The sequence below is a fragment of the Oryctolagus cuniculus genome, chromosome 1, assembly GCF_051225735.1.
Source record: "Oryctolagus cuniculus isolate XC-2025 breed Fujian yellow rabbit chromosome 1, ASM5122573v1, whole genome shotgun sequence".
NCBI lineage: Eukaryota > Metazoa > Chordata > Mammalia > Lagomorpha > Leporidae > Oryctolagus > Oryctolagus cuniculus.
In genome coordinates this window covers 67,668,382-67,681,145 of record NC_142867.1, presented here as the reverse complement: position 1 = coordinate 67,681,145, position 12,764 = coordinate 67,668,382, and positions in this window count along the sequence as shown.

Sequence of the window (12,764 nt, the reverse complement as noted above, 5' to 3'; positions counted from 1 at the left end):
AGAGCTACATTTCCCACACTTCCTTTCCTCCCCCTTTCTTTATGAGGTGAGGCCCAAACAAACCTGACATCATTCCCCTTATATACTTCAGCATGTGTGTTTGAAAAAACAGCCAGTTCCTTACACACCTGCATTGTCATGATTACACCCAAGAGACTGCAGAACAACCTTGTGTCTGCTAATGGTCAGTCCAAACTCAAACTCTGCAATCATCCGAAGAACTTGTGGACATTAATACCCTTTTGGGGGCTTGTAATGTAGAACAGTGTGTCACAGAGCCTTGTATTAGCCAGCTTTTTGCTCCTAAAATAAATAAATAAATAAATAAATAAATAAAGCCTAGCTTTATGAGGAAGAGAGCTTTATTTAGATTAACGGGTCTGGAGGTTCACAGTCCAAGATCAGCCAGCTCTGTCGGTTTGGCCTCTGGTGATGGTGCTCTTGCTGGCAGAGTCCCGAGGCAGCACCGAGCATCACACAGCCAGAGACAGGGAGGGGGCTCTCTGACTGTCTGTCTTTGTCCCTGTAAAGCCCCCAGGTGCCCATTACGGGGGCTTCACCCTAACAATGTGATTCAGTCTAATCATTTCCCAAAGGTCCCAGCTGTCAACACCATCACTGGATTAAGTCTCTACCTTCTTACTGCCATTGACACAGAACTCTAAGGACCAAACTCCTGACTTCCAGGGGGAACAGATAGAAAGCCCTAAAAATGCCCAGATCTTTGTGGACAAAAAAAGTATGACTGCCTGAAGGCTTATTATAAGAAAAAACTCAAAACGAGGCAAAATCATGATTCTCATTCAAGAATTACTCATAATAGCAAGAGGCCGGAAGCATCAGATCTAGCTGGGGCATGCCAGCCGGGCAGCAGGAGGAGGCTTCCAGACGTGTTGGGTGGGAGGCAGACCACATATCGGCAGCAGACACCAGGAAGTGCCAGAGCCCAGAAATGGGGGCCATGCGGGGAGGCTGGAGCCTGAGAGGAGACGCAGCCATCGGGGACACTGTCCCAGGGAGAGTGGGGTGGGGATTCCCTGGCTGCCTCCTTTCTCCTGAGCCTCATCCCCAGCTCCTGGTAAAGGACTCTGGGAAGTGAAGTTTGCAGAGTTGGCCCCTGTGGTCCAGGGTCCCTCCTTCCCTGTCTCCTGCCATCTCTGTGTAGCTCACTCAGTCTGGGAAGGCGAGGGAGTGAGTGGTTCTGACAGTGACCAGCACACAGCTGACACATCAACCAGGACCCTACAGCCCTTCCAGAGCAAGATTAGGGGTGAATAAAAATATCCAACCAGAGGTAATGACCAACTTACAACACATTCCCCAACGTGTTTCTTTTATTTTTATTATTATTATTATTATTAATATTGACAGGCAGAGTGGACAGTGAGAGAGAGAGACAGAGAGAAAGGTCTTCCTTTTCCGTTGGTTCACCCCACAATGGCCGCTAAGGCCAGCATGCTGCGGCCAGCGCACCACGCTGAACCAAAGCCAGGAGCCAGGTGCTTCTCCTGGTCTCCCATGGGGTGCAGGGCCCAAGCACTTGGGCCATCCTCCACTGCACTCCCGGGCCACAGCAGAGAGCTGGCCTGGAAGAGGAGCAACCGGGACAGAATCCGGTGCCCCAACCAGGACTAGAACCCGGTGTGCCGGCACCGCAGGCAGAGGATTAGCCTAGTGAGCCATGGCGCCTGCCCCACAACGTGTTTCTTGATCATTGAAATTACAAAGGTTGTGGAGCAACAAGGAAATCACACAGCCTTCTAGATGGCTTTATTACCGTTCTTTACCTTTATTGTCAATAGCAAGGATCACTTTGTAGCCCTAAAAAAATACATCTATGGACTTGTCACATTCATTCTTTGTTGGCTCTCACACCCCTCCCTGCCCCTGCTGTGCTCTGTGAGGGGCAAAACTCTCTGTTTTTTGCGTGTGTTGGTGTCACACCAACGTGTGCAACAGGGCCCGACACATGGGAGGGGCAAGTGGTGGAGGGCAGGAAATAAATGACCAGGAAGTGGGTGCTGGGTGAGCATTTGTTGGACACACACAGTGATGTGAAGAGATGAAACCCAGCACCCACTAAGTGAGGTGGGGAGGGTGGTCCCCGGCAAGTGGTGGACGCTGAGTGTCCTTAGTGAACTCACCTGGGCAGTAGAGAGCAGGGGCTGGGTGTCCCCTGGCCCGTGCCTCTACCTTCACATGGGCGTCCAGCAAAAGGGAAGATGGGGAAGCCTCCACTCTGGTTCTCCAGGCCTCAGTGTGCTGTGATGAGCGTGCCTGGATCCACAGTCAGCCCTGCCGCTTCCTAGCTCTGTGCCCTTGCTGTCACCCGATTTCTCTGGGCTGTACTTTATGGATAAAGCAAGAAGAGTGTTCATACCTATGTCAGGGACCATATGAACCATGTCCAGCACAGAGACTGGTACCACATAGAGCCTCAGCAGTGCTGGTTTCTTAAGGGCTTGTCCTAGCTTTCTGCCTGCTGTGAGTCCCAGCCAGGCCTGGAGCTGTCCAGAGTGCTGAATACGCCGTCTGCCTCTCTCCCGCCACCCTCTGTCCAGCTAACTCTCCACCATTCTCTCCTTTCTTTCCTCCTGTGGCTCCCCAAAGCCATTGGATCTGAGCAGACCTGATTTTCCAAATGGCTTCTTCAGGCCTCTTTGGGGACAGGAAGGGAATGAGCCTTATAAGAGGCCTACCAGCCGGCATGGTGATTGTGCAGGCTGCAATGGGAATGCAAGGGAGCCTGCCTGGAGAGCTTGACATCCAAGGACCCTGGTGTGGGAAGCATCTGACCTGAAGGAGGCGGTGAATCAGCCCCAGGAGTGCAGCATGGCAGGTGGGTCTGGGGGCACTGTCCATGTTGGGGATCAGGAGGGTGACTCAGCTCCAGACACTGAAGGGACCCTGAGTCTGGCAGAAATCCCCACCTCCCTGCCCGGGGTGTGGCTAGTGGCCTTGTTATGTTTCTGGCCTATGGGGCCATGTAGGGTGCCACTTCAGCCTGTTGTCCTGGAGGAGGCCCTGGAAGCTCTCTCTCTCAGGGGAAGAGTTGGGAGAGGTGACATGGCCAGCATCTAAGATGAAAATCACCTGTTTCCCAGTTTTTGTTGACACACAGAACATCAGGGCTGAAGGGTCTTTGGAGAACTAAATGTCTAAGCCAACCTGCTTCTGTACAGTTGGGAGAACCAAGGCTCAGCAAGAGGCGAGGACCCTACGCCACAAATCAGCAGCAGAGCTGGAGTAAAAGTCAGCTCTGGCCATGGCCCTGTGCCCACCTGCTAAGGACTAGGGTGGCAGAATTCCCGGGAAACTGAGCGTGGCCTGCAGGACCTCAAGCCAGGGGAGCCTGGGACTGCTTTTTGGGATTAAGCCCACATGCCCTTGTGTGCCTTAGTTTCCCCACCTGGAAACAGAGGATTTGGTTTTGATCGCTAGCTCCCAGGGCCCTTCAGCTCTGATGCTCCAGGTGTCAGTGAATAATTTCTGGCTGCGGTGGGAAGTCAAACTCCTGTGTTAATTCAGCCCTGGCTTTGCTGAGACCTCGGACAAGTTGCTGCTCCACTTACAGTCACTTTCATCCTCCTAAAAGGGGGTAAAAAGTCTCTTCTTGGGGCCTCTCGGAGGACCAGGCAGAGCAGCAGCACCTCCCAGCTTCTTTGGGAAGTGCAGCTGAGTGCAGAGATAAAGGCTGTCATCTTTATCAGGGGCATTGATTATGATCCCATCTGGAGGTGACCAGCTCTCATGAGACCAGAGCCCACCTAGCATCTGAGGGGCAGGATGGAGCTCATCCTGGCTGTAGGAGACCACTTTGAATGTCAGAGCAGAAGAGGGAGGGTACAGAGGACCCCTTGGAGGCCAGTGGGAAGGCAGCCCACCCCTCCCCTAGCCTTGAGCTGGGAGAACAGAGCACCACAGGCCAGTGGGGTGTAGGCTTGGACAGTGGTGTGCAGGGTTGGCCAGCGGAGTGCAGGGTAGACTAGTGGGATGAAGCATTGGCAGTGCTGGCCAGCCCCCTGCTCACTGGCCACTTCTGTAATGGGGAGGCCAAGGCTGTGAGTGGGTGGTGCAGGACTGGGCACCCTTACAGCACCTGCCTTCCCCAAACATGGAAAGATGGTGCTGATGGTGACGGTGATTATGATGGTGCTGGTGGTGCTGATGGTGACGGTGATTACAATGTGATAGTGAAGGTGATGGTGATGAGGATGAGGATGAGGATGAGAACTCGTCCATTTAGTTGAGTACCTACTTACCTAGCTCCCATTGTAAATACTTTACACGTTTTAGTTTTCACAACAACTCCATCAGGCAGCTGTTCTCATCTCGCTTTGCAGATCAGGAAATTGAGGCTTGGAGCAGTTCAAGGCCCTACCCGAGGGGAGGGGCTGGTGAGTGAGGAAGTCAGGGTTTCTTCCTCTCTGTGCTTCCAAGGCCCCTCTGTCCCTGTGCAATGAGCATTATTCGTAAGGAGCTGCCCAACATAGAACAATGCTGCTGGCTTTTGGAGGTGTCATCTCACTCTCCTGGGCTTGGCTTCTGAGTGTGTGCTTGGTTCTAGCTCTGACCATACTTTCCAGGAGTGGCCCTGCTGGCCCATGATTCCAGCGACTGGTTTGACGCTGATATGCTGTGCATGAGAGATAAATCTTCATCATCCATACATACACTCATCCATTCACCATCCATCCATACCCATCTATCCATTCATCCATCCATCCATCCACCCATCCACCCCCCATCCATCACATCCACTCATCTATCCACCCATCCATCCGTCCAGCAACCACCCAGCCAGCCAGCCAGCCAGCCATCTATCCATCATCCATCCACCCATCACATCTATCCATCCATCCATCCACTACCCATGCATCCACCAGCCAGCCATCTGTGTGTCATCTTTTGTGAAAGCACCCCATGTACAAAGTCTTATGTGAGCAGCAGGAGCAGGTGCAAAGACTCTTCATTGAGAAGACAGAACCAAGGTCTGTGAAGCACCAAGGAAGATTATCAAGGTCTCCCTCAGATGAACAGAGGACGCTACCATCTCCCAGAGCCCTTAAACTGCTCCACAGCCCTATGTCTGTGCCATGCTTCTCCATGCCATGGAGGTAGTGAGTGGCCTGTTGCAGGGGGCATGCAAGAAGAAGCAGGATAACACCTGACAAGGATCCATTTCACCATTTTCATCCAGCATCTGCCCAGTCCACATGTATGTTCAGTGCCAGGACACCAGCTCTGTGTCCAGATGCCCTTTGCCTAATGGAAATGGCAGAGAAGAGGCCATGGTGTGACCAGGGCCATAACGGGGTCTGAGCAGGGTCCAAAGGCCTGGGGTGGGAACACAGCTGAGCTGGGAGTCAATGCTTTCAACTGAAGAGCCGTCCACAGGTAGCCCTTCCCAGCCAGGGGCCATTGTGAGCCTCACCCTGGTCAGGAGTGAGAGGGGAACGCAGTGAGGGGGCTGTTACTACTGGGGTGACTCCCATCTATCCCTGCTTACCCCCACAGGCACACAACCCCTGAGCCACATCCTCACTCTGGTGCTGGCCTGTTCCTGCTGCTGGCTACCGGGGGCCTCACTTGCCTCATTGGGTGAGCCTCTGCCTGCACCTGACCCTGGCTGTGTCCCCCTGCTCCTCTACCACACTCTGCCCAGTGCGCTCAGCCCTGGCTCTGGCCCAACCTGGGTCCCCAGGACTTCAGGGCTGCCCAACGCTCCTGTCCATCCTGGAGCCTCAGCCAGGGTGTGTCAAGGTGCCAGCTGCCTCCTGAGATGGTCCAGCGAGACTGGAGGAAGAAGCCCGTGACCTTGGACAAGATTCCAGGCTGAGTTCAGACTCCTATTCTGTACCATGAAGAAGTTGGCTGGCTCTACCCCCCGTGATACTTCAACATTGAAAACTTCTCCCTGGGGTCAAAATTTCCCTATGTTCCCAAAGGCATGCTCTCCCTGGGCCTTGGCCACCTCTGTAAGGGGTAGCTTACTGCCCTAGCCCCTGCCCCAAGCTTTGGCTGTCCCACTAGGGGCCAGGAGGCTGCCGCCCTGAGACTGAGGCCAAGGGGCCTTGGGGAGGCAGGGCTTAGCGGTGCTCTCCTCCCACTCACCTGAGCTGGACAGGAACACAGAAACAGAAACAGGGAATGAATGGGGAGGGCTCTGGGTCAAGTCCACGGCACCCCCACTGCTTTCTCTTGCCTCCAGATCAGGCATCCAGAGGCTGCAGTAGGCGCAGGGGCCCCACTGGATTCTGCTGATGGCCCAGGAGTTCACCTTCCTCCATTAGCCATTGAGCAGGTGCGTGGGTCAGGGCAGGCTGGGGCCAGCTCTCGACTCTTGCCCACATGTGTCCCTTCTCGCGGCCTCTTGTGAACACTGCAAGTGAATTGGGGAGTGTGGTGGAGGGTGGCAGCCTGATGTGGGTGGCCCGGGGTCAGCCAGGAGCCTGCCAGCCCCCCAGGAGCCCAACAATGTGGCCCTCCACCAAGTGAGGGCCTCTGCCTCCCGGTGCCTGGGCTGGGGAGTCGCAGTTGGTTTGGGAGAAGCCAAAGGAGCCCACAGCCTCCTGGGCTTCTGTGTGCCCCTCTCCAGGTACAGACTGGGAAGAAGAGGCCTGTGTGGGAGCAGTGACTTCCACGGGGACCACTCAGCAAGTCGCTGGCAGGGCTGGGAGTGGGCGGGCAGCGGGACTCTGTGCTGCTGGAACCTCTCAGCACGGGGGCCAGGCTAGGCCGCCCTCCTGGGTCCCCAAAGCCCTGTCGTGTGGGGACAGCAGCCAGCCCAGGACAGTCTCCAGCCAGAGGCTGGGGGAGAGGGGCCTCAGTGGTTAGAGCAGCAGACCCCCCCCCACACACACACAAGGTTGCTGAGGACACTGTGGTTGCTGTCACGCTGAAGTTCAGTGCTTCACTGGTGCCGCCCGCGGTTCTCGCGCTCCGTGACTCTCGCGGTTGGTGAGCTCAGTGAACTGTTCCAGCTGGGAGAAACACGGGGCTCTAGTGTCTTCTGTTCCCTCGTCCCCTGGGAAATGCCCTCTAAGGAAGGAGGCTTTCCTGCTGTGCAGGGCGCTTGGAGTCAGCTTTGCTGAGTGTAGCCCCGACTGCAGGGGAGGCTCTGGGCAAAGCCAGCCAATGAGGAGGGAGAGAGGGCTAAGGGTAGAGGAAGCAAGCCCAGAGCCCCGCCCAGAGCCAGTCCTGTCCCACTCCCTTGTCCTGAGGCCCTGGGCCGCAGAGCACCCCTCCTTCTCGGGGTTTGGAGGGCGTGGGTGCCTGCAGCCTGCAGGGTAGCGCTGGCCTCCAGGCTAGGAGCCTTCACCTCGCGGCATCCTCGCCCTCGCTCCATGGATCGCGAACCCGAGGTCCTGAGAGCCCAGGGCACCGGCTGTGGGGAGGAGGTTGAGGCCAATGGGGAGCAGGTGTTTCCCCAGGGTCACAACGGCAGCCCAGCCAGTGACCCCTGGCTGTTGCTCCTTCAACAGAGACACTGCGTCTGGCTGAAGAAGTTTGCAGTGGGCACAGCCCCTGCCCTCAGGCTCCTGAGAAATGTGGAGCTGCGGAGGGTGACGGGGTGGGCAGGCAGGGCTGCTGCCCAGGAGACCCTATGGGCTGGGCTGGGCTGGGCCTCACTCAATGGGGAAGCTTCTAGTGCCAAGAGGCAGTCATACCTATTACGGTAGCACCGCCGTCACAGTGACAGCACCCCTGTCACCATCACACACCGAACCTCTAAAGCCACAAGGTTACCCCAATATGACCCTCACCACAACCTCCATCATGGCCATCTCAGCAAGCACCAGACAGCACTGGGGGCCTCCCGCACCCGCCCTCTGTCGGTCCATCTGTCCACTTGCTCATGATCCACTGGGTACAACCTCTGTGCCGGGCAGTGTTCTGGGCCTGGGGGACACATAGTGATGAGGAGATGCAAGGTCCCCTCCCTCGGGCCCTTGTTGCCACTAACCACATAAGCACTGTCACACCGGGATTGTCACCCCCCGAGAGGCACTGTGGGCTGGCGATGGAGCCATCCTGACTGCATGGACCGCTCAGTTTCGCTGTGAGACGGAGCTAGTGGTAACCACTCCAGGGGGTTCCGAGGACTGCAGGGAGCACATGGAATAATCTCAAACAATTCCTGGCCATGTGTGCCTTCAATAAATGGTGAGTTTTCTTATTATTTCCAAGTCACCACTCTCCAAAGTAAACTTCAGAGAAATCAAGTGACTGGGGTGACGTTGGGCATGTCCCAAGTGGCTTCTCTACAAACAGTGGGAGTAACTATTTCTCAGAGAAAAGGGCCTAGCTGTGGTCACATGAATGTGGATACCACTAGGGGGCAGTCACAGGACTTCTCAGAGCCCATAGTATGCCATTCTGGCTACCCATCACTATAGAACAGCTTACTCCAAACGGACGAAGCCTAAAACAACAAGTGTTTGATAATATAATATCTTACAAGTTGCAGGTGGGAAAAATGGGCAGGGCTCAGCCAGGCAATTCTTCTGTTCTGTTTAGTCTTTTTTAAATTTTTTTTTATTATTTGAGGGTCAGAATTACAGAGAGAGGGAGAGACAGAGAGAAAGGTCTTTTCATCCACTGGTTCACTCCCCAAATGGCACAATGGCTAGAGCTGAACCGATCTTAAGCCAGAAGCCAAGAGTTTCCCCCGGGTCTCCCATGTGGGTGCAGGAGCCCAAGGACATGGGCCATCTTCTACTGCTTTCCCAGGCCATAGCAGAGAGCTGGATCGGAAGTGGAGCAGGTGGGACATGAACCGGAGCCCATACTGGATGCTGGCACCACAGGTGGAGCCTTAGCCCATTGTGCCATAGCACCGGCCCCTGTTCTGTTTTGTATTAAGCAGGGACTGCAGTCGGGTATCCAGCTGGGCAATGAGAGGCTCATCAACTAGGGCTCGTCCATATGCCTCTGAAAACCCGGCCCTGTATGCATGTGACAGAGTGTTGGCTCCGTCTGCACACATTCCTTCGTAAGCACACACGGCTTCGCAGCCTGGACCCCGAGGCCCCCAGGGTCTGAGGCCTGCAGGCTGGGATCATGGGACAGAGCACCTCTTGCAGGCTGGGCTGCATCAGGCCCAGTTCCAGCGTCCACTCGCTACCTGTTTCACCCCCAGGAGCTTCAGTTTCCCCGTCCTGTAAAATGAGGCTGCGACTCACGCTCTATCCCCAACGGAAGCCAACAAGAGTGGGAAGGGATTGAACTGCAGGGAGAGGTTTCTCCCCATGGCTCCCTCACTCCTCAGAAGCTAACCCGCCTGGCCTTGTGACCAGGCTGTGAGGTGTGCACTGTTCTTAGGTCCATTCTATGGGAGAGGAGACGGAGGCTCAGGGAGGCGGTGTACCTGGGACAGAGTGTAAGTGGACCAGCCACACATCCCATTCTGATCTGCCCCGCCCCTCATCCTCCCAGTCTGCTTTAGAATCTGTCACCTACTGTGCCCCGGCAGCTTTCCCAGGCAGGGTTAGTTCCATCAGGTGTTAGGTGGGGAAGCTGAGGTGCAGGGCACTGGCAAGAGGCAGAGCCAGAACTAGAACCCGGTCTACCTGACCTTGACTTAGCCTGGTGTCTTTAGCACACGGAGTGGGGCCGGGCAGATCCCTGGCGGGAGTGTGTTGGACAAACAATGCAGATGATGGTGGTAATAATGATAGGCAAGCAGTCTTGCTTCGATGTGGCAGGGTGGCGGGGCTGGTGCAAAGAGCCAGCGCATCAGGTGTCAAGTGCACAGGTGGGTGCCAGGCACCTAACCTCTGCCATCTCCTCCCTCAGCACCTGTCTCAGGAAGGCAGCTTCTTAAGCCCATTTCACAAATGGGCGGACTGAGGCTCAGAGAGCTCACCGTCTTCTCCACCATGTCATGATGGAGAGGCAGTGGCAGATCCAGAATTCAGACTCAAGCTCTCCAGGCTCCCAGGCTGAGACCCTTCCCCTGGCCACAGCCTGGGTAGAGCCAGGAAAGAAGCCGCACTGAGCCCACTGGCCAGCCCCATGCTAGGGCATAGAGGAGGGGGCTGAGGAGCAACCTCAAGAGCCAACCCCCTGCCCTGAGCCTGCCCAGCCCCCTTTGCTCCCTAGCCTCCCCCCACCCCCATGGAGACCAGCCTGTCCAAGGCCCTGGCCACACAGTGTTTGGTGCAGACATCATCAGGAAGGTGGCGCCGCCCCCTCCCCTGTGCCGGCCACTGGTGTCTGCTGACCAGGGGCCGCCCAAGTGCATCCAGCTGATGAAGCATGCTGGGAGGAGGCCCCGGAGGACAGCCAGGTCGGTGCTCCCGGGACCCATGCCGTGGCCTCGTTTTGCCTGGTGCCCGTCTCACACTGTCTCTGGGGACTGGAGGAGCCAGGCGGGGAAGGCGGTGATGGGCCCACACCAGCAACCTGAGGTCCCCCTCTAAGGAGCGCTTTTCAGAGCACCGGCTGCCAGGGTTGTGGAGCGCCTGCCTTCCCGAGCACTCAGCACGCACCGCCTTCTCTCCTGGGAAGGGCTCTGCGGGGTGTGCGAGGCAGGGGCTTGCTCCAGTCGCCGACAGAGGGCAGAGTGGGGCTGCAGTCCACACCCCAGGCTTGTCTGTCTGCTGAGCCATGCAGCAGCCCCAGCCCAAGCCTCCGGGAGCTGAGTGCAGGGACCATTTGCAGCTGTGCCTGACTCAGGGAGGATGCGAGGGGCCCTGGGACCCCAGGCCTGCCGGGGACACCAGCTGCAGGGCTGAGGCAAGCCTGCACAGGCCTGCAGCCACACAGGAGTGTGTGGGCCTGGCTGAGCTCTTCTGTTCCTAACCCGGGCTGGGTCTGGGCAGACAGTTGAGTGGGTGCCGGCAGCTGCTCTCGAGGGGCCCTCAGGCCTGTGGGTCCCACAGCGGAAGGGAGATGGGGAGCAGAGCAGCTGGGAGCAGACTTGTGGAGTGAAAAGCAGGAAGGCTTCCTGGAAGAGGTGCTGTCTTCCCAGCCCTGTGCAGGCTGGGCATGGCTTCTCCAGGCAGACCAGGAGGGAACGATGGGCTGAAGCCCAGGCTTTGGAGAGCCTGGTGAGGATGTGAATGCCAGAAGGGCGGTGGCGGCCAGACGCGAAGTGGGCCAGCGGCGGGGGACACTGCAGAGGGCAGCCTGGTTCCATGTGCTCTCAGGCCCGGGCCTCAGTCCTAGCCAGCCCATCCATGTCTGCGTGGCTCTGGACAGGTGCCTTCCCGCCTGTGGCCTTAGCTTCCTCGTCCACAGACAGGAAGGGTGACCCAGGCTGGGCGCTCGTACGTAATGGGACGATCCCAGCCTCCACCCCCGCCCGTGCAGAAGCCTCTGCATCCCCTGGGCTCGGGAGGCAGGTGCCCCACCATGTAGTCTGACCCGGGAGCTGGGGGCCTCGGCGCAGCTCCAGATGTGGTGGAGAAGGTGGGGAGGGAAATAGCCCCACCCAGGCTCCACTGGTCTGGGCCCTGGGTAGGCCCCCCAGGCCCTGATCCACTGCAAGGCTCTGAGGGCGCAGGGGCAGTGGAGGGCCAGGCCCTCACCCGGGGAGGAAGCTCCAGAGCACAGAGGTCAGTCCCTCAGCCTGCTGAGAGCACGACATGCAGCCTTCCATGAGCGCTTATTGAGCACTTAATGTATACCGGTCTCTAGTATGAAGTGCCCTGTATGCGCTACTCCATTTCATCGGGAGGACAATTTAGGGTGCAGGCACCGGTGCCCCCTCCGTTTCGGATGGGGAAAAGGAGGCAATCAGAGTGCAGCGGCTTGTCCGCTCATGGTGCCAGTGGGTGGGGAGCTGCGATCTGAACTTGGGCATTCTGGTCCCACGACTTCTCTTCAGGAAGGCTCCACTCTGCACGTCCTCAGGGTAGAGCCACAGGTTCCCAGTGGCCCACAGTCCTCACCACGTCCCTGTGCAAACCTCTGTGTCCCTCCACAGCGGCCCCTCCAGCCCCCAGGCCCTTGCACATGCTGGTGCCGCTGCTTGGGACCCTAAACCTGACCCCCTGGTTTCATGCGGGCTCCCTCCCCTGCGCACACAGGATGCGTGGCTCCCCCTGCATCGGGGCTCAGAGAGGGAGGTGACCTGCCTGTGGTCACAGAGCAGGATGGCAGCAGAGCCAGGATGGAAGCCCGCGACGTCCCCGACCAGGGGCGCTCTCCACTACCCTACACTGCCTGATATGCAGAGACTCAAGCCACTGAGCCCCACGGAGGCAGCCTCCCTCCTCTGTTCGCTGTCTCTCACGCCCGCAGAGTTTCTCCATTGCTCCTGAGCCGCCCCGGCCCCACGGGCCCCCGGAAAAGATTCCTCATCTGGTCTCACGGAGCCCGCGGCTTTGATCCGCCCTGAGTCAGCCCGCCTCGCCTCTGCCTCCCCTGCTAATCTCCTCTCACACAGGCGTCGTTCCCCGCGCTGAGTCACGCCTCTAGTCCGCTCTGAACCCTGGCCAAGAGGTCTGCGGCCGGCTGGCGGAGCGACACACAGCGCGCCCGCCCGCCCGCCCGCACAGCCTCCAGCTGTGGGAAGCGGGGCGGCCGCGCGCTCACGACGTGGGAGCGCGGCTCTCATCACTCTCGCCCGGCGCCCCCCACCCCACCCGCTTCCCCGGACGGGATCGGGTTACGCTCTTTAATCCGCTCTGGGTTGGGAGGCAGCCAAGCAATCATTTCCTGGTTCTGCAGGGTTTGCCTGGCCTCCGGCAATTGCTGAGCCAGCGCTTCGAGGGCTGAGTCCAGGGCAGAGCCCCCGGTGGCTTCGGGAGAGGGGA